The sequence below is a fragment of the Netta rufina genome, assembly GCF_964035555.1.
Source record: "Netta rufina genome assembly, chromosome: 12".
NCBI lineage: Eukaryota > Metazoa > Chordata > Aves > Anseriformes > Anatidae > Netta > Netta rufina.
This window is the reverse complement of record NC_140135.1, coordinates 21,686,686-21,707,855: the sequence shown is the minus strand read 5'-3', so window position 1 is coordinate 21,707,855 and position 21,170 is coordinate 21,686,686. Positions and strand designations below refer to the sequence as shown.

The following is a 21,170-nucleotide window of genomic DNA, read 5'->3' as shown; positions in this document are numbered from 1 at the left end:
CAAATAGCAGTGTAGAAATAATAGTATGGAGCTCTGCAGAGCCTCTGCCACTACACAAGGTTAACTAGCAGCTTTAAAACTAGCCTGGTACATCCATGCCACCCTGCAGCTAGTAGTGGAAACATGTTCTTTATGAGCACTGAACACAGAAGAAGATCAGTCAGTTAGCCTATGTCCATCCCATGTGCTCTCTGTTGAAGCAAAGATGATTGCTACCACCTCCCTTTTCTGGACAATGGAAGCATTGTACAGTGACTTTACTAGTTGACCCTTGCTAGAGATGGACGTAGTCTAAAAATGAAGACATGACTTTAGATCTAGGACATTCACCCATCAGTATCTAATCTGTTGTGAATGAGAAGTCCATCTACCCCAATGAGCTCTGAATTTAGCTTAACCATTTCCCTCTCTGTTCCTTTCTATGTGATTGTTTATTGAGCTCTTACACTGACAAGTAGGATTTAAAGAGCTCTGAAACTGCATTTTAGACCAACTTCACACCTGACACTGGACTAGCTTTCCTGTATTCAGGGGAGTTAAAAGCAGTATGATCAGATGTAGGGAGATAGCTAATTTAGGTCTACCCCTATTTTCAGCATATTGATGTTTCACCAGGAGTTCTTTGCATACTGCTGAACAGAGAAAAAGGATTGCAACCCTACCAAAATGTCACTAGTATGGCTGTAGGTACCCAGCTCACAATTCCAAAGCAAACTCGCTTCTCCCACCACTCTGACCTTTTAATTTCTGCTACTTTTTCATGTGGAAGATTTGGCTCTCCATGTCAATCTCCAAAGTCTTAGACAGTCTACTTTCTAATGTGAAAACAGTGAAAGGGTATCACATCCTCTTAAATATATATATATGTGTGTTCATAAATGTGGACTCCAAGTCAATTCCATGCTGACATTTAGATCAGTTAGGGAGGCTTACATTGCTAAGGACACTGTCAGAGAGAACAATACATCAGCTACAATGTCTTAGATTATTTGGAGTATCACAGATTGCTCAGAGCCAATAACACCAATATTATTCTCACTCTTGGATAGATCTTGTGAAACACTCTCTTCCTATGAATACTTTCATCACAGTATTTGTATGTTGTGTTAGAGTAGATAGCTGATTTCTATTATTAATCAACTGATCCCAGTAAATGCACATAAAAGCAAAAGTTACTGCAGAAATGTAGCACATGGCTATTTAGCTCTAAAAATATTAAAGAATCCATTTAAGAGTGCAGAAACAATTAACTGATGGCTTGGGCTTAGATTCATCCATGTGAAAAAAACTGCTGCTGCTCTTCCATCCAATGAGTTTATGTTAGCAGCAGAATTCCTGCAGAAGTATCTTAATGTGAGATAATGTGAAACACTTCTGGCTTCAGCTCTGTTATATCCTTTGTTTATGTGAATGTAGAATGCTTTACAAAGTACCTGTATAATACTGCAGTTGCATTTCTAGTTAGAAAATTGAATTAGAGACAGATAAAGAAAAAGAAGAGATTGCTCACTGCAAAAAAGGACATCTCGCACTAGGTTACAAGAACAAGAAGTGGGCTTGTCATTTTATCATGCTGATTTGCATTTAAAATTAGTGTAGAGAAAAAAGTGCTTGATTAATAACTTTACAAATAAAATCCTCCCACAATCCTCAGGACTGTTGTAAGACCAGGAGGAACACTGTGCAGCAGAGTGGTCCACTGGCATAATTCACCAGGCACAGCGGGAAGGAAAATGAAGCCATGTACTATCTGCCCTCCCTGCAACACCAGCACCACCTGCTGCTGCAGTCCTTCCACCCTCTTGTGTACTGCGTTTGTACAGCTGCTGCGTCCTTCCCCCTTGTTACCAGATTTCATCTGTCACCTGAGAAACTGCAGACTTGAATATAACCCCATGACCAGGAGCAGATTTAGCAGGGGCTCTAACAGCTGTTGCCTTGATATCATCCTCCATTTGCCCTTAGATGGCAAAATACCCTGCAAGATGCCCAGTATCTCCTTACTGGGCAGCAGCCTCAGACACGTGTTCCTGCTCTGCATCTCATCCAGGTGTGCCCATACAACTCTCTGCCAGTCTGATATTGGGTGATATAGGCTTGAAAAGCCACACTCTTTCCTACACCGTTCCACCAGCCCCTTGGAAGAGGACTTGTTTTCTTTGCAGCCTTGATTTCCTGCCCAGCTTACTACCCATAATAAGATAAACCCTCTCTAATTCTCCTCCAAGCATCCCTTAAAAGGTAAGTGTTTGGAGTCCCAGGACAGACAAAAGCCTGGGCTGTGACTCGGTTCCCGTGCTGGTTTCCCCATCTTTGCCCAGTTCCCAGTCAGAGGAAGATGCTATATATAGCAGAGATCTGTTATGATGGTGATCACGATTAGGCACTGTTAATCAGCTTCCTTCCAGCTTGCTGCCAGTCAGGCAGGCCAGTACAGCCTGACGGCCAGAAGGGAGAAGGCCCTCCAAAAAACACACTGTGTGTGAACCTGGAGGTCTTGAGAGGACCAGCTGTGTCCTGCACAGACTGCTGGCCTGAGACCTCCCCTCCCTCCTGCTCCACCATCCCGGCATGAATGTAACCTCACTGATATTCCCGGAGAAGTTGGGCCTCGAGAGGCAGGCTGAAAACACCCCCAGATCTGGTGTTTGCAGTAAGGAAGGTCTCAGGGGCTTTGTGAAGGAGGAGGGAAATGGAAAGACAGGAGACTGTCACAGACCTTGCTGAGTATCTCCAGGACTGAGCAGAGGCCAGTAAAGATGACCAGATCTTCAGCTGAGGTAAATCAGTTCTGGTCCACTATAGTCAGTAGCATTACGCACATTTAATGTAGGTGTCTTCAGAAGACATCCATAAAGTATGCTATGCCTAACATTTTTTATCCGTGGAAGTGCAGTGCCTATTGACATCAGCAAACAGGAATGATGTCAGAAGGTGGATCAGCAGTGCCTGCAGCACATGCTGTAAGGCATGTAACAGGGAGTGAGCCTGCATATGCAGACAAAGTGAGCCAGGCAGGAGATGAAAACATTCATGGAAGTGTTGACTAGAGGAAAGAGAAGCACATTTTAAAGAAGACCTCCTGTATTTGTCCTTCCCTTAGTTTCCCCCAAGTTGGAGTGCATATGACGACCACGAGTGTCAACAACTGCAGCAGCTGGCTTCACCACGGAGCATGTGAAATCTCAGGGCAGAGGGCTGAATATGTTGCTGTGCAGTTCAGTTTATTTCCTACAACTTCATCACTAGTTAGGTTGAACTGTGTTAAATGGGACTCTGCTACCTGTGGCTATCTTCTGCCAAGGGGGGGGGAGGGGTGTCAGGATCACCCTTCAGAGCAGTAGGGCTGTGAGATGCCACAGCTGGATTCCTTTACAGAGTCTACTGCCACTTCCCCAGCTGCTGAGACCTCTCTGCCCACCAACAAGCTCAGACTTTGCTGGTCTGAGCAATCCCCTCAGGGTTCAATCCCCTCTCAGTCCTCAGTGTGACAGCAAGTACCTCATTTTGAGAGGAAGCCAGCCGAAAACTAATGTATTTTGCCTGCTTGGTGCCTGGCCTACAGCACCTCTAAACTTATTATCCACAGCTGCAGTTGTTGCACATTCTCTGTCTCTGTGCAGAGCTGGGCTTTGCAGGCAAGCTTCACACCTCTGTCATATATTCCACCCCAAGATACCAGATGAGCCTTTTCCCATAACTCAGAATAACCAGGAGAAAATGAAGCAGGCTCAGACATCCAGCTCATAGCGCTCATGTGCCAGCTGCCCAGCTTCTAATTCCACGTTTCCAGCAGCTGTAGGAGCAGCTCCACGCCTTGTGCCATGACACCACCCCATGCCCAGCTCCCAAATGGATGCCACATGGGCATCCCTGCAGTGCGTGAGTCCTTTGTGCTTGCTCTAGATACACTCCAGGGCAGGTGAATAGGGGAAGAGAAGCAAACCATGAATGTCTAGAGGAATACCTACTGCTACAAGTGGCCAAGCGAGGAGCTCTTTTAGGACTGAGACTAGTGTCAGTGCTACAAGGACTGGCATAGTCTCTTTGCCAGATACTGATGCCCTTAGCAAAGTGGCTTTCTGCTTTTCCCTCTATATAACTGTTTCACCATGATTCCTTGTAGTTCATGGGTTCTAAAACATACTACAGTTTTTATTCAGCCAAGCACTTCTTTATCCGTATCCTACACGTCTACTTTAGCTTCAAAGCGACTGCTTGGAAAATGGAGAAACTGAGGCTCAGAACAAAGACTTAAGGAGCGTGTCCACAGTGGTGCAGAAACATACTGACAGAGCCAGACTTGGAAGCTAGGTCTTCCTTCTGTGAAAGGTCAAAACTAGATCTCCTTTCTCCTAAAATCAAAAGTTACATGTTCCCCCAAAGTTATTATTGTGACATTTTCATTGCAAAAACAAGACCTACATGGTTCCTGCCCAAGGAGCTTATCCAAAGCACAAACCAACGACATCTGTGAGCAGACAGAATCATAACAGATCAAATCTCATGGCATATTACTAGGAATTCCTGATACCTAAAAATCTGCCATCCTCCACCTGTCTGAAGAAGCAGGCTCCTTTATTAACACTGGGGAAGTTTCTCTGTAACAGAGATGACTCATTCCATCTAACAAGGAGCAATTCGAAGTGCACACGCAGCTCAATTAACACTACAGTAACTGCCCCATGCCTCCTGACACTGAGACACTGGCAGTCCATTACGTTTTCTGGATAAGGCAATGCTGTTCCAGTTCATCCAGCCTATTTTTTCCATATTACTGCACTCGGGTAAGGGCGTGCCTGTCTGTCCATTTACATTTTAATGGTTCACATTACTTTGCTCCAAACAGGGTGAAAATTCAGGGTACAGAAGATAGGGAAAAAATAATAGAAGTGCAGCTGCTTTATGATCTCTTTGGAGTGAATTTTGTCAGCAAGGGCACACGGTAAAGCATTAACACTTCCTTGCAATGCTATGGAGAATCTTTAGCTCTCCTGCCACTTTAACCCTTTGACCTATTTTAGATTCATAGTTAGCTTAATCAGAGGAAGAAGAGTAAAATAATGTTGAGTGGCCACAGCACCATATTTTATTGTGGATGCAAGTCCCTTCAAAGAGATGGAGTAGAGTTTAATGTGAACTCAGACCTACGAAACTTGGGTGTAAATATTTATCTGAGACGTTTTACACAAGTTCATCTTCAGATGTTGTTTCACTAATTGCTTCCCTCTTCCTCACTGTTAAAAAGCAGCTCCAAACAAATGCAAACATTTCTTAAAATACGCAGAGCCTGATGGCACTAAATCAGTTTGCAAGGACACACTTTGAAACATTTCCTTTTCCTTCCAAGAAATGGAGCCCTGCTGATTTATTTTAAAATGTCCCATATAAGGGGTCTGGGAGAAACAATTCTTGGCTGCCAAAGGCCAAGTGAGTTTTCCACCCAGAGGTGACTGGGGACTAGTTTGACTCACGCTAATCTATTCCATCTCATTTTTTTCCCCTGCTTTCATGGGTTATTTGTGCCTGTGGGGCCTTCCTTCCTTAGGATTACTGGCACAACATTTACAGCAGATGGCAAAGAATGAGGATGTCCTGAAAAACGCAGAGGACTGACACCTCATGGAAACACCACAGGCCTTCCAGACTGAAGCTGATCTTTCTGAACAGTGGATGTATTGGCCCATGTTCTTAAATGACACTGCACTGGATCCCAAATCAAAACACTTTGAATTTGTCAAGGCTTGGACCTGTGTTTCCAGTTACTGAACCCAGCCTTGCTTGCATAGTGCCAGCCTCCACCAAAAGAGCGTGCACGGATGGAGATTAGTACAAGGTTTTGGTCCCTTGCTCTAACATTGCCCAGGGTGTCCTAAAACCAAGCAGAACTCTTAGCTGCCACTCAAGCTGCAGGACAGGTACCTAAAAAGGGTCACCAAAAGCTTTAAGCAGGAAAATAAACTGTGCCTCTGTAAACACCTGGGTACCCAAACGGAGCTCTGTACTTCCTTGCTATGGTATCCAGTACAAGACAGATGTGATAACTGGTGAATACAAGATTAAAAACAAACAAACAAACAAAAATAAATATCAATGTTAATTTAGAAATGTTTCTGTACTTTGTGCATCTGGGCTGCAGAAAAACTAAGCCACTGAAGGAAGCACTTCCCCCTGCTAGCACCAATTCAGGAGGCCAAAAGTAGTGGGAAAAGTAAAACCTTGTTTTGCAAAATATTTTAATCTATTCTTGGAGGTCCTGAAGGTTTGGCAGTAATTCTGATGTCCAGGGCCAAGTAAATTTGAAATATTTACTAACAACAGATTAGACATCGTCACCTGTTGGGGTTTTCCTGCAGTGCTCATGCCCATGGTGAAAACCCACTGCAAGTGACTTCACTCACGTGTTTTGATACAACTTTAAAATCTCTCACAGTAGTAAAGGGACTCTTTTCTTATCTATTTCCTTCCTTTGAATCAACGCCAAAAGCTACCCCAGGAACCTCTCAGCAAGAACACCTTCTTGCCTCTATAGCTCTAAAGAAAACCTCTGCATAGCTCTACATGTGCATTTGATCTCTAGCATCAGGTGACTAATTACAGGACTCGTGGGAAATTAGTGGGTGCATGCTTCTAAAAAGCCTGTTAAACCATTTAATGCAGGTGGGTACTTCGGAGCAGAAGTTTCTATTTTAGAGTTAGATTTATATATATAATATTGGGAGGGAGCTTACTGGATTTCAGAGCATAAAAATTCATCATTGAGGCCAAAGTAAATTAAGAACCAGGCTCTTTCTTTCTCTCTCTCTCTCTTTTTTTTTTTTTTCTTTTTTTTTTAATGCAAATAAATGATTCACTGAATTGAGATTTGGAAAAATGAAAAGCTTGCAGAGCAGCCAAACCTGAAGAACAGAAGAATGTAAAATATTCCTTTGTGTCTTTAAAATAACCCCTTTTTCTTTCCTTCTCCTGGTTCAAAACTCCTCCTCCTGCCATATTAAAAATTAAAAATTCAAAGCTGGACAGCTGGATCTGCCCAATTACAGAATTACTTCAGTCTTTCCAAAGCAGAGCTTCTAAGCTTGAGTATGCAGGCCCAGCCTCCACTAGGGACCAGATTATCTACCGGCATCTGAAATGCACAGTACCTGTTTTCAGCATGTGATACAAGAAGATACAAATTGCATGAGGAAGTGAAAATGTTAACTACAAAAAGTTATGAGACAGCAGCGCTTAAGGCCCACTGAGCAGGCAGCACATCTCCACTTGAACACACCTCTCCCTCTGCCTGCCACCCCAGAGGACGCACATTCATTGTGAGCTGACAAGTTCTTAGCTGACCTCCGACAGATCCCTGACAGAGACTGACTAGACACACATCAGCTTTATATTTGCCTTAGCTTTCTCTTTAGGGTAGAAGCAGACTTACTTCCAAGCCACCTTCCCTCAGCCTGAATGAAAATATGTGCATGAATGGTGGTCCCCAGGAAAGGTCCCAAGTTCCCACCTAATTAATAATCAATCTTGTTGCAAGCAAAGCATCAGTGGGTAACTCAGTCCTCTCCAACAGGTAACTGCCAGCAGACTTTGGTGCCTGTGAGTTTAAGCCTGGTGTTTCGCATGCATTTACAATGATTAGATCATTTTATTGGCAGCTTAGCCTTGGAATAGAACTTGAAAAGAGGCAGCTCTGTGCATCTGGTTTGCATTAGAGCTGAACATTAATCCCTTTATGACTTATAAGTATCCTGTTAGCGCTATACAGACTTGGAGTTGTTAAATGGCATTCTTAGAGCTTGGTGGCTGAAAAATGGGCCAAAACCAACACCTTTTCTAGCGCATGCACCATGAAAGGCAATTTCTGCTTTTTGTTGTTTGCTCATCTGCCTGTCAGAAACAGGACGGCTAACACACTTGCTAGTAATATCCCCTGTTGAACCCCTCCTCAAAACTCATTTTAGGTTTGTGCTGAATTGCAGGATTTAATCCCACAGAATTTTGAAGTTGATGAAAATGAGGATCCAAACATCATGAATTTCAGTGGAGCTGCAAGTCTAAAGTTACACGAGCTGGGCAAATATAAGCAGACTTTGGCTCAAACAATTGCACATTTTTGCCTTTTTTTTTTTTTTGTAGTTGCAGGAAGACGTTAGGGGTGTAACACTGAAAGAGGCCAAAAGAGACATCACTGAGCAGCTAGGCAAAGATTAGGAACGGAAAGGCAGGCTAAGGTCCATGCAAAAAAGAAGGTGCGAAGGAGGGGCCTGAAAACACAGCCTGAAAGAAATGCTAGTGGATTGAGAAAGGGAAGGAGAGAAGCTAATTACAGAGGACAAATAGCTCAGAGATCAAATAACCTGGAAGTCAGGATGGTTGGCCAAGTGAGGCACACAAGGAAATACGTACATTCTTACAGTAAAAAGAAAACTCTTGCTACGAACCAATGCAAGTAAAGTTGTGTGGTGTTAAAGAACATGTTCCAGTTTTTGGATGGCAGAAGAGATGGAAAAAGATAAGCAGTGGAATGAAATTATTCCCATTAAGATCCTTGCACGAGGCTGTAATAATTATCCCATGGGAGCAACTGCTGCAGGCTACTGCAGAAAGTCATAGATGAGCCAAGGAGAAGAAATGACTAAGGCAGAAAACACCTTGTTCCACTCAAGTCCATGATACAATGCCAGTGCTTTACAGGGGCTATGATTTATAAGAGTGGGTACAGCACCACCAATGAATCAGACAAAGGCTACATACATTAATGACTCTGCATATCCCATGCACAGGCACAGGCTTGGGTTGGGGAGGCATTTTTGCTCTGTAGCACAGGCAGGCATAAAGTAGCCATGGGGACGCAGAGGTTGCACCCAGCCTACACTGGCACTAGGGAGTGCAAGCGGCCGTGGTGCTTTTCTGACATAGCACTCTCTATGCCTGTATTTCTGGTGCAGCCTAAAGAAACTGGCAGTGGAAAACTCTGAGAAACATTCTATTTAAAGATTATTCTTCTGATTCATATATTTTTCCTCACCTTTGTTTTTCCCCAGTACTTCTTTTTCATTTTTGCCTTAATCTTTACAGGAACTAGCATGAAAACTCTATCATCTTAAACTAGGACAAACATAGGGCACATTAGCAGGCACACAAGACCCCAAAAGCTTCCTAACCTGCCTCTTATACTTCATTCCCCATCACTTGGGTTTAACACAGGTTTATGTGTAAACTCATACCTCCAGTCATGAGCGCTTTTGTGGGTCTTTGAAAAATACTTTATAATCTGACAGAATGTTTCTGATTTTGAGGAATCCAGAGCAGAAAACAATTATCCAGCAGAATTTACAGTAGAGCTATAAAGATAGTGCTTATCTTTTCCACCACTTAGCTGTTAGCCCCTATCAGCTTTATTAATTTTTCATGGAAAAAATTGCCATGTGTAGCCTCTTTATTTGCTTTCCCTATGCAAACACATGTGCACAGACAGATGCACACATAAACATACATGCACAAAGCTCTTTTGAGCTTTCCTGATAGACACTGCAGCCAACTTCAAAACCAAATCAAACCATGCCTTTCAATAGGAATTATGAAAAGTAAGTTTTAAATCACAAACACATCCTGTTTTGCTTCAGTTTCTCTCTTACATGCCACAAGCTGGACTCCACCCTAACTGTTTTCAGAGGGGCTAACTATGAGTGCCAGGTTTTGGAAACTTTCATGTCATTATCTGTCCCGCCATTTGATCTCAGAGAAATGTGAGAAGGGGTAGAACAGTGTGGACAAGAACAGAGGGATTGACCCCATGCCCATGCACACCCATCCCTCTTCCAGTTCTTTCTCCCACAGTTCTAACACCCCTCATGAGAAAATGCCAAGAAGAAGATGAACAAAAGTGTTTTGTTTTGTTTTGTTTTCATCACTGCCTGGTCTTTGGCTGAAATGGAGAAGGTGTTGTTAAGCAGACTTTCTATATGCTGTTCAAGGCATAAGTAATCATAGTGAAGATGCTTTCACAGGTAAATCAAAGTGAGTATCCTAAGGAGATGCCAGGTCCCTTACCAGAGCGACATGGAGAGGCGGGGAACTGGCAAGGCTAGATTTCCATGTTTTATCTGAGAAAGTGACCATGCAGATCACTTGTGTACCATACTGTAGTAACTCCTCTAGATGATCTCTGCATATCAGCTTCCAGCCAGAGGATACAGGCTGTCTCCTGAGCAGTGCTGCCAAATGGGTGATGTGCTGCTGGTGGTCTGGAGGCTGCTGAGGGTGTTTGTTTGAGATGGGTACTGTCAGATGTGTGACACTACACAGCTGTAAGCGGGATGCTGATGCAATAACAGTACGAGTGACTGAGTGCCACTGTAGGAATTTACAGAGATGTGTGCTACTGGGGTGCTACTTGCTGCGATGGTCAGACCAGCAAGCATGGAGTAGTGAGTACTTTTGGAAGAAGTTGAACTCCACAAATACAGGAGTCTGGGGTGTTTGTGAGGGTTCTGGCATGAGAAAGAGGGTGAAAGAGCAAAGGGGTGGTGAACCTGTGGTAGGCAGGATGTTAGAGTACAACATACTGATGTGATACTGTCCACAAGGGACTGGGAAAGGATCCAGGAGAAGGATCATCAGAGCCGCAAATTTGCCAGCAGCTTCACTTCTCACATCTGACAGTAAGATACAGTTTTCATATTGAGAAGCCAGTCTCACAGTGCTGGTGTACTGATGTACAAACTACCAAGGAAAATGCCCTCCCCTTTTTAAAAAAAAATAAAATCAGAGTCTCCCATATTACAAGCATGAAGCAATCTAGGTTCCCTCATGGCTAGTCATAAGGAACAAATGCATACTAGATCTTAAAGCTGCTAAGAGAATCCATATCTCCTCACACTGCTCAGCATCTCACACTCCTATGAAGCAAAACCAGCCAGACTACAAATGTCTGACTCACATCCCTTCATTACAGTCTAGAACAGTTCTAGGTCCTGGAGCCTCATCTTCAAGGACAAGGCCACAGGCTTCCCATTTCTGGGCCAGCTGAAGTACAATGAACAAAGCAGAAGCACCGGGAAGCATAAATTGTCCCTTCTGACAATCCGTGCTGACCAAGCCTAGTCACATTAAGTGATTTGTGTGTGGGTTCAGCCAGAACCTAGAATGCAGCAACACTTAAAGACAAATCAAGAAAAAGCAACTGTGTCCAATGCTATTGGTGGAATATTGCCTCCATGAGATGCCTGTCAATAACGAGGTTGTACACCGACCCAGCATGTGGTGTCGTGTTTGATACGGATTCCCTGAAGCAGTAGACTCACAGCAAATGTAAGTTTGTTTTAACCAATAAAATTTAATATGTTTTCCTCTTGAAAACAATCTATGTTAATTTTTAAAACATCACTAGAGGGCGATAAATAAATAGATTTCCCAATCAACCCAACTGTTTGTATACGCGGTGAGATCTTGGAGAAAGCTGTTTAGCTGCAAACCTTGCTGGGAGGAGAGGTGTTCAAACATCTGTGCATATCACAATGACCTCCTGACAACTTTCTCTCATATTCACAAATGAAATGCTTCTCTTTAAGTGTGTGTCCTGGAGAACACCAGCCCAGGGACCTGTGAAACGCACCCCAGAACTTCCCTGAAGCTGGGCATGAGCTGTGTCAGGTGTCAGCAAGACAATGGGGCAGCTGTCCTGTGACAGAACACTGCCATTAATATAAAGCCCATTGAGTAACAGTGGCTTAATTAGCTTAAAGCCATGCTGAACAAACTGATGATCAGGTTGTTGAAGAAAGCACTGGGAAGGTTGGGGTGCTGTGCCCTGTGGCGTCCTATGCATCCCAGGGAGCACAATTCATGGAGGAGCTGTGTGCTCCTGCAGAAGTGGGCACCCACAGTCCAACTGCTCTAGCTGTGTGAGCTAACAGCCAGCTGTGGTGCTGAGGCAAAGAACAGACTGTTCGAGGCCCTTGCTTTCTGTATCCGCAGGTAAAATAGATCACAGCAATGCTTTGGATTACACAGAAGGCATCAGCAGAGGGTCCCATTAGGAAAAGGAATGCTAAGGGATGTTTTGAAAATAGAAGACAGGAAGGAAAGGGAAAACCAGACATCAGTCTCAACTGCTCCAGTTAGGGCTTTGTAGGTAAAAGCTACAAGCATCCCCAGAACAGGCAGTAAAAGGTGCAATAATACTTCACTGGATTGTATGGATCTTTCCAAGTCTCTCTTGGTTGTGGGCACTCTCCAGCCCTTGGCAAGCACTGTTAGTATTACAACTAACTGCAGACCTTTTTTTTTGTTTGTTTGTTTAACTGAACTTGCTATTTATTCCAGTGGAAACAGCCTCCAAAGAAAATTGTTCCACTCAGCTACTGTTTGTTCTGGATGATTTGTTCTCAGAATTTCAAACTGGCATTTTGAGTAATGTTTACGGTTTTCCCTTATTTTCCATTATTTCAGCCTAACTCCAAGCTAGTTTGATACTCTATTGTTTGCTTTACTGCTTTTAAAAGAATCACTAGAGGCAACTGCCACTCAGTACAGGCTGAGCATCTCTTCCCCACCAGCACGCTTTCTGCTTTGCTGGAGCCACCGCCACATGCTCTTCACACCACAGGACACACGGGTCTAAAAACACGAGGCAGTAACACAAGGGCTGTTTTGCCTGTCACAATGACCTGACACAAACGTAAAACTCATTCGACGGGTCTCCTGCAAAAGCACGTAGAGGCAAAAGCGCTGTGATTCTGCCACCACTCTGGAGAAGCCTACTGCAAACATGCATCGAGCAAAACCGCTCTCAAAACTGCGTGCTGCAGGAATTTTCCGGCTGTTTCCTTCCTGACCCGTCCCACGACAGACGGATCCCCGGCTCCACGTGCGCACCCGCACCCGAGCTCTCCCGCCTCCCCCTGCCTCCCTTCCCTTTCGCAGCCGGGCTGAGCACGCCAGCCCCTCGGCCTCCCCTCCGGCTGCCGGCGGCTCCCCCGGCCCCAGCGCCTCCGCGCCCGGCTCGGAGGACCCTCCAAGGCGCCCACCTACTCGAGGGACGCCGCCACCTCCGGGGGACGGGCGGAGACCCCCGCCCCACGGGCAGCTCGGCGGGAGGCCGGCGGGGGGCACCGGCTCGGCGGAGGGCGGCCAGCCCGGCAGCCGGCAGCGCTGGCGCCGCGGTACTTGCCTGGCTCCGCGCGGAGCCCGCGGCGCAGCTCGGGGCGCTGCGGCCGAGTCATGCCCGCGGCCGGGGCGCGGCGCGCCGCATGGTTCGCGGCGGCGGCGGCGGGAGCTGCGCGCTCGGCGGCGGCGGCGGCGGCGAGCGGAGCTCCGCGGAGCCGCGGAGCCGCTGCGAGCGGGGCAGCTCCGCCCGGCGCCGGCATTGGCCGGGCGCGGCGGCCGGGGCGGGCCGGGCAGGCGGAGGGAGGGACGGAGGGGCCGGGCGGCGCCCTACTCCTCTCGGGCACGGGCGGCGGGGAGACGCGGGGCTGGAGCTTGGCGGAGGTGGGAAGGCCCGTGGGATGAGCCCCGTCCTCGCCCGCTCACCCGCCCGGCTGTGGGTGCCCGGGGGAACGACCCGGTCCTCCGCGGACGAGCAGCAGCAGCGAGGTCTGCCGGCACTCCCAGCCTGCGCTCCCTCCAGAGAAACGCGACGAGTGGGAAAATTCACCCAGCGCGAAGAGGGTGGTGGGTTGGCATGTGCCAGACTCATCCTGCTGGGATGAATCCACCCATCTCCTTGTTCACCTGAGGGTCCTTTGTTTGCTCAAAGCACTGAGGAGAAAAAAAGAGAAAAAAAGGAGTCGTGCTGGAGGAAAAGGGCAGGATCTGCCTCTTGAAAGTGTTTCTGGGCAGGGTTTAAGCACAAGTTGTTGCAGGCTGGAAAACTACAAAGCAACGCAAAGAGAACCTGGCATAGAATGCGGGCTAGGAGATGTTTTTGCTATCCCCAGTGGTGCAGAAACTCACTTTTCACTGTGGGTATTGCCCAAGGGTGGAGTCAGGGGCTAAATATGGTGAAAAAGCTACACAGAAATTCATGCTAACAGATAGCTTTTGCGGGCATACTGAGCAGAAGAGCCAAGAACTGATGGGGCCAGAGATGGTCATGTTCTTGCTCTGGAAAGCAGTTGTCCCTACAAGTCCAGGCACCTCAGCATAACTTTACAAGGTATTGCCAATTTCTTCCTTCACTTTCATGCCCAGATCTACAGGAATAGCCTTGCTCACCTGATTTTCCAGCTTCTAACACCAGTTGGCTTCCCACTTTGCTGTATCATTCCTTACATATTTCCATAGACAGTCCCCTAAAATCTGGCCCAACATAGCAGTCCATTCATTCCTTCGGGAGGAAAATTTTGGTTACAGCTCAATGGTACACATCAGTGTATTTGCAACCATCAAGTTGTAGCCATTTCCTCTGTATCACATGATCTTCTGCTGACCCCCCCTCTTCCTCCTTCCAGCTTTCTCACCTCTTTCATTTCAGGCTTTCCACTTTGCATCTTTTCTCCAGTTAGATTGTGGCTGTTTGGGTGAGAGACTGCAACCACAACCTACCAGTCCTACTTCTGTCTACAATCTATTGCAATACAAATACTAAAGAAATGGTCAGAAATTTTCCAGCACAACCTCCCCTCCCCTCCCCTCCCCTTCCTTTCCCTTCCCTTCCATTTCCTTTTTTTTTTTTTTTTCTTTTTTTTTTTTTCTCCCCAGTGGAAACAGATGAATAGTTCACATTTGGGGAAACATGTTTGTTCTGGCAAATCTGATGGAACTTGGGCAAAAGCCCATTAAAGGAAAACTTTGGCTTGGACAGCTCAGCTCAGCTTCACAGCTGTCTATGTGAAAACTTTGTGTTTCCAGAGCCTATGAGTACAGACCAGGTCAGTTTTCTGTGGGTCAGTCAGATGCAGGGGCCTTGTGAGTGGGTTCCTACTTTCAAGGAAGGCATCTGATGCCTGGTATCTGGTCAGGAAGACCAAGGATCTATGATGATAATGTTTCCATGAGGGGCATGTCTCTTTGCTGACAGTTCTGATGGCTTACAAAAACAGACACAAATTACAGTGTCCTTGGGCTCCTGAGCAGGTAGAAATTCCATACATTAATTCTGTAATTCCACCATGATTGCTGGGCAGAAACTACTGTGGAAAGCATATAAAATTCCTACAGCTTCCCCTGTATTGACAAAAGTCATGACTGCAGCACATTTCATGGGATCAGAAATAACGTATGTTGGCAGTCATCCAGTTTTCTACTCTTCTATGTCTTTCACGGAGAACTTGCTATGCCGCGATCCTCCCTGCTACTTGAAGCAACCATACGTGTAATGTTCACAACCCTGTGGTAGGGCTGATGGATGAGAAATACAATGGGTCTCAAAGGGAGTTATGGTAAAAGAGGAAAGACATTTAGCAATGCAGATTCTTGTGTTGGAAAGATTTCTAGATTATCCTCTTGCTTTTTCCTTTCTAATTATTACTAGGTGAATATTTGTGGGGAGCCATCATTTATCAACATTTCTTCTAGATCTTTCATCTTTCTTCTGTGTGCTGGCAAAGCCTGTATTGTTCCCCTTTGTAGCTCTCTTATTAAATATCTACTTGGAACATTTTGTCATTTATTTACTGTGTATGATTTTTTTTTTAACTGTATTAATTTATTTATATTTTAAACAAGTCTTTGTGCATTATAGAAGGTAGAAGACTGGTGACCTTGCAAAGGGAGCTTACTGTGCTACCACAATGCAGACTGAATACACGTGCTTCTCCTATATCATTCCCTTTTCATGCTTGGCTCTAGGTGGAGAGCTGCTATCTCATTATGAGAAAGGCTTACTTATCTTCCTTCCTATATTTGTTTGACCTCTTCCTTTATCTTTCTGCAAGGAAGCAAGTTAATGACAATTGTGATAATAGGTTTTATCATTATGGCATTTGTTAGTGTTACCATAATGTATAAGGCTGGAATTTTTTGAAAGAGACTGTTAAGCAGGGACTTAAGTCCTGCTGAAAGTTAAGCTAAAGCCAGTAGGTATTCTACTAAGTCGTTACTCCAAGATTTTAAAGATTCTGTCATGGGAATGTTTTGCCATCATAAACAGAGTTGAGAGGTATGTAAATGCCCAAATTCCTTGCCATCCTTCATTACTGGTGCTGCTTAAAGTGGGATCTGCCCATGTGGATGTCTCACACGCTGAAGTATCTGGGACCGTTTATCATTGAGAAGACATGAAAAGCAATAGGAACCAAGTTTAACTCCGCCTCCCCTCTTTTTTTTTTTTTTTTTTTTTTTTTTTTTTTTTTTCTTTTAATAGGAAATTCTATTTAGAAAGCTTTCTAATTTGCTCTGCAGGAAAATTTTGTCTCTGAGGGGAACTCTATTTGTGTTGAGAAAGAAGCCGCTTCAGAGACTATTTCAAGGTAAACATGTACCGAGGGCAGATGCTTTCACAGTTCTGTCACTCTGGGGAAATATCTGTTCTATAAAATCCTCTCTGGAGATGTACTGAAAAGAATACATTAAAGAGGTAGAATGTACTCTAATCTATGCTAAGATTTTGATCTCTTCCACATTAAAAGTTCAGTCATGCAAACACATACTTACAGTGTTAAATAAACTAAACTCTTAAAAAAAAATGCACCACATCTCAGTCACACAGACTGTCTTGGAAAATCAAGTGATTTTTAAAAACTATAACGAAAGATGAGGAATGCTTTATTTGCTGCCAGATATGCTGTGATCTGATCTTTATGTTTGTTCTATGAATACGAGATTTGAAAAGTTGATCTTTTTCCGTAACGACATCACTGCTTTGTCTCTAAACAACTCTTACAAATATTTTTCAGCATAGGATACTTGAGAGATACTTTTGGAAAAAAAGAAAAACAGGGCAGCCAGCATATGTTCACGGAGTATTACAAAAAAAAACACACATGTAATCCCTCCCTTGCGTTCTCATGGGAAATACCTTTGGAGGCATCTCCTGTAGGCCCAAAAGTACAAATGGGCCAGACAAATTTAAGATTTCAAACAATTCTAGTGCTTTATAGTGCTTTCCATTCGTATTTTTATGTACCTGATCTGCAATCCTGTAACAATTCTACCCATTATCTTGTTATAGCAACAATACTATAATGAAAATAGTACAGCCTTTTCCAAAGGAGATCTCCAGATAAAAATTTATTGAGCATTTCTTTCCAAAGTGCTAGTACCTTTTTCCTAATAGAGAAAGCATAAAAATTTTTTCCTTGTAGTTGGAAGTTCCTCTGACTTCTGAGTTGAATAACACTCTTTATATTAAATATAGGTGCTCTAGAGCCTCTAAGCTTGTTATACTTATGGCGGTAACTTAAGATAGTTCAGCTATGTTTTATTTTACTTCCATTGCATGGGCATAGGATTTCAGGATATGTGTGTCTTATAGATCAGCAAAGTTTGTCAAGAGAACATTTCTCCTAAATTTTCAAGGAAACTTAGAGGATCTTCTTCCTTCCCCTTAGAATCCTCCTCTAGAAACATGCAAGAACAATCGTTTTCTGGAGAGTGGTACATCTTCATAAGAGTGGGCTCAGATATAGCCTGCTGGTTTCTCAGACTGGTTTGTTTTATGATATCACAGCAGCTGTGTAGAGGATCAGATATGGAGAAAGGAAATATCATACTGTGATACAAATGCTGAGGCACTCTCTCCAAGAGGCAGAACTGATGGTATGGAATTTAGGAAGGAAGGTCATTTCTTCTTGGGTTGTCTTTGCTTGTGACTTTGTTGTTCCACTCCATCATATGCCTGTCTTTCCGAATCATTCTGCAATCTATTTCTTCCTTTATTTGTATTTGTATTTGTATTTGTATTTGTGTTTGTATTTTATTTTTTAATGTGAATACACATCAAGCATTTTTAAAGATTAAACTGCTCCAAGACAACCAAATCGGCTGCAAGCCTGGATATTCTGAGGAAGAATTCAGCTTTTGAAATCTGAGAGCATCAATGATCTTTAGGTCCCTGATGTCTTTCAAAGGGGCACCAAATGTCAGTGCACCACTGAAACAGCCTTTTCCAACAGAGAAGCCCATTTGCAAAAAGATCAAAATGAACTCAGAATAAGTTTTTAGAATTATTCACTGCTCCCTGCCCCCCCAAAAACCCACAAACAAATAAAAAAGCCACCAACAATCCACAACACAACCAACCAACCAAAAACCACACCAAAAAAAAGCAAACAGCAACTGTTGGGAATTCTTTTTCAAAAGGATATTCAAGAGAAATTGCCTGGCAACTGTTGTTCCAAATTGTTGTGCTTTGGAAAGATGCAAACTATAGATTATCACATTGGAGGCATCTCAGTCTGACCTAATTCCACACAACTGGCCCTATCTACATTACAAAATAAAGGACCAGTCAGGCAATTCCACTACAATACAGTTCTTTCTTTTGCTGGTTATGGAGTTGGTTCAAAACAGAGTGTAGTCCATTCCTCATTCTCCTGTGAAGGCAGGGGAAAGCCCTGGAATACTTCTCTAGTTTATGGGACATGGCTGAAAACTTCTTTTTTCTCCAAACTTCTTGACCCTGCTGCATGAGCAGAGATGATGAAGTGTCTGTATGGCATGAGCAACTCAACCAGAAGCAGGCTGGTGCTGGCTAAAAGTAAATTTCTCAACAGATTGGATTTTATTTTATTTATTTTTTTTATTGTTATCTGAGAAGCCATTTGAAAGAGTTTGCCAACACATGTGATCAACAAATAAATTTACTGTGCTCCTGGATTTGCTTTCCTTACTACAGTGCTGAAGAAATACTACTTGACTCATTATTGCATACTGCTATTTGCCATACTGCTAACATTGCTACCTGTATTTGTAATGAACTGACGTCCATCAGTCTGTATTTGATGCTTACAGAGTAAGGTGAGTAGGGATCACCTAAGAAACTTATTTGTGTCTAGTGCTGCACTGTCTGTGAGTTGAAACACAGGGAAATTCCTCCTTCCCTTGAAGAATTAAGTCACAGGCTGTGACTGGGAGTAGGAAATTGGGTTAACCAGGGCATGGATTAGATCTTTACAAAGGTCTGTGTTCCTGTGCCCTGAATTTTGATGATAACCTTTGATACATGAAGACTCATCACCTCCTTCCTACACAATGTTATTTAACATGGCTGCTTAGGCTGGATCTTGTTCTCAAGCCAAAGGTTTAGCTGTCCCCTGCTATAGAAAAAATGCATTCTATATTCATTGTGTATTCCTCTCCCAGATTTACATCATGTTTCCTTTAGCAGGACTTGCTGGCATCCTGTTCGCCTGGTTCATTTTTCTGCTGTAGCTTCATTTGGAGCTGAAAATACCATTAGGATGTCTGTACAATGATTTGGCATGTCTGAAGACCATGAAGGCTACTGAATTAAGATGTTTCCTAAGGGCAGATACTACTTTTTCTTTCCTTCCTCAGGGCAAAAAGTCTGTTTTATAACAGCCCTTCTTGCCACAGTCTTATTAAACACCTTTTAATGTTTGCAATTTCCAGTCATTGCCCTTTCTTACACTCAGCCTGTGATCTCACACAGAACCATGGCCAATAAAAAGGGAGGGGATGCTGTAAGGGAATATGCCTGGGAGTGTATGTGGAACTATGGAAGAGTGCAAATATAGCTACATCCCTATGTGAGTGTACAGAAGAGATCATATTCTGGGGCTGATGCTTCGGAGGCCTCTTTCTTTGAGGTGGGGCCAGAGGGAGAATGGATACTAGATGTACTTTAAAATATTAGACGTGTGTATGTATGTATATGTGTCTGTAGGGGTCCCGCAAAAGCCAAGAGGAAAAGGACTGATTTTCTGCTTTATGAAAGGTGTTTTTTATTTTTTATTTTTTTCCAAACAAGAAGGCGAGTGGAAAAAAGAATCAAGGGATAATTTAGACTAGGAGAAAAATGTGACTACAATACATTTAAAGTTCTCCCACAGGTACCACCCCCATGCTCCTTCCTAGCACGAACACAATCAGACATCATGAAGATCTTTAAAAACCATCTCTTACTTTGAGTTGTGCTCCTATTTGCAATATAAACACTCAGTGTACCTTGCCACACAATTAAACAGGAAAAAAGGATTAGAAAATACCTTGCACCTGCTATTTGGCCAAGGTGTTGTTAGTTTTGTAATCTTGTCCTGTGCATTTCCATGCATATTGAACTAGCCAGTTCCAGTGTGGTTCAGCATAAGAGTAGCTGGAAATACTCATTCAAATATCAATGACCAGTGGGACAACTCATCGGTTGCTCCTTTTTTCTCTGTTTCAATGAAACATTAATCACATGAGTAAACTGAGTGAGCTTTGGGCTGTGATTTTTTGTAATGTGATTAATTAGGCTTTGCCTTGCCTCTATTTCATATTTGCAGTCCTGCAAATTCAGACAAGAATGCCACCAGATTAGGAAAGCTGTATTTTCTAAAGTCTTGCACTGATGTGCAAAGAGACTGGAGAGTGAAAGAACTGGAGAACATTTGGTCTTTAACAGTGAGGGCACAAGGAGGGCTCTTTCTTCATGCTTGCTCTTGTTATTGCCTGTCTGTAAAAAGCTTGACACAAAGCTGGTTTGAAAGGACAGGAGTATGTCTGTTTATGTTGTAACTGTTTTATCTCAGGTAGAATAAAAGATAAAAATCCAGGGCTTGATTCCCCACTCAGATAAGCACATCTCCAGCAGTCTCTCTCCTCACGCTCTTCTGTTTCTTGTTGAATGGAAATGAAATGCAGGAGTTCCCTACATGCAGGGAGACCAGTGACTTTCTTTGATTCCTGACCTGGGGACAGGTATGCTGAGGATTCTATTTGGGCAGCTGGTGCTGAAGTCTTCTTCATGCAAACTGTCCCACCAGGAGCCCTGAATCCATAGTGACTTGGTCCACAAGACTGAGGACAGTACGCTTTATTAAGGTGCATTACAAAACTCTAACAGACACACTCAGAGGGAATTTTCAAGCACTGGTAATGATTTCACTTCAGATTCCATCCTTCTCTTAGAATCATAGAATCACAGAATCATTAATGTTGGAAAAGACCTTCATCTGGTCCAGCCGTCACCCTACTATCAATGTCACCCACTAAACCATGTCCATAAGCACCAGGTCCAACCTTTCCTTCAGCACCTCAATGTAACAATGTAATGTAATGTGCATGAA

At 43.7% G+C, this 21,170-nt stretch overlaps 1 protein-coding gene across 2 annotated transcripts in view; it reads right to left on the bottom strand.

The window, feature by feature from the left end:
* LOC311213776 (uncharacterized protein) overlaps positions 1-13,347 on the bottom strand; it is a 37,471-nt gene extending 24,124 nt beyond the window's left edge. The window contains exon 1 of one of the 2 annotated variants that reach the window (XM_084294004.1): positions 13,168-13,347. The gene's annotated coding sequence lies outside the window, so the exon portion shown is untranslated. The remainder of the gene's footprint in view (positions 1-13,167) is intronic. The other variant, XM_084294003.1, reaches the window with a different exon arrangement.
* Positions 13,348-21,170: the final 7,823 nt, after the last annotated feature.